We start from the raw sequence: 958 nt of genomic DNA on the forward strand, positions 1-958 counted from the left end.
ATTTTTTTAATTTTTGTATAATTTTTTTAAAAGTAGAAATTATTAGCAACGATTTTTCTTTTTATGAAAATCAATGGTCGAAATTTCTATTTGTGGAAATCGTTAATAGCATTTCTACGATGAAAAATGTTAAAAAATTATAAATTTTGAAATTGTAGCTAATCATTTTATTAGATTCTGAGACAGTCTAATATTCAAAGAATTTTAAAAAAATCTACCATATTTAGTAAATTCATATCATGCAGTCTAGTATAGAAAAAAAAAATTAACAACGATATGAAAATACGCGATTATTTTACTAATGGCCTGGTTTGATTTAAGAATTTTATTAATTTGTATTTTAAAAATATAAATTAAGAATACTATAAAAAAACATTTTATTATATTGTCCTCTATATTTTTAGCTTAGTTGGTGGTTTAATCGAAGGACTTTGCCGTCAATGATTTTCATCATTGAAATCATTATAATCTGCACACAGATATCTAGGGATTAGCACTTGTTAAAAAGTAACCATTTTACACCATTTTAATGATGGTGAGTTTCACAAGCCCTACTTGTAGGCAATGTTGTTTCATGATCCCATTCTCAAAGAAGAGAGGTATAGGTCCTACCAACACAACATGAAAGGGCAAATTGGTCATTTCAATTCAGGACTTGTCAATCAACTCATAAAAGAGAAGCAATACAAAATCATATTATTCTCTCTTTTTTATTTATTACTATTATTATTTTTAAAAACCCATTGGCTTTATATCCTGTCTGCATCAATCATCCCTCACAGTCACTTTCAACCTATTTCCATTTCCACAAAAACCCTAAAAGCCAAAACACTTCTTCTTTCTCAATTAAGTCCTTCTAGTTTTCTCTTTGTTTATTATTTTTGTCATTGTGATTGATTCATATTACAAAAAAACTCAATTTTAAATATAATTAAATAATAAAATTAAAAAAAGAAGA

Source organism: Arachis ipaensis, chromosome B09, assembly GCF_000816755.2.
Source record: "Arachis ipaensis cultivar K30076 chromosome B09, Araip1.1, whole genome shotgun sequence".
NCBI classification, from domain to species: Eukaryota; Viridiplantae; Streptophyta; class Magnoliopsida; order Fabales; family Fabaceae; genus Arachis; species Arachis ipaensis.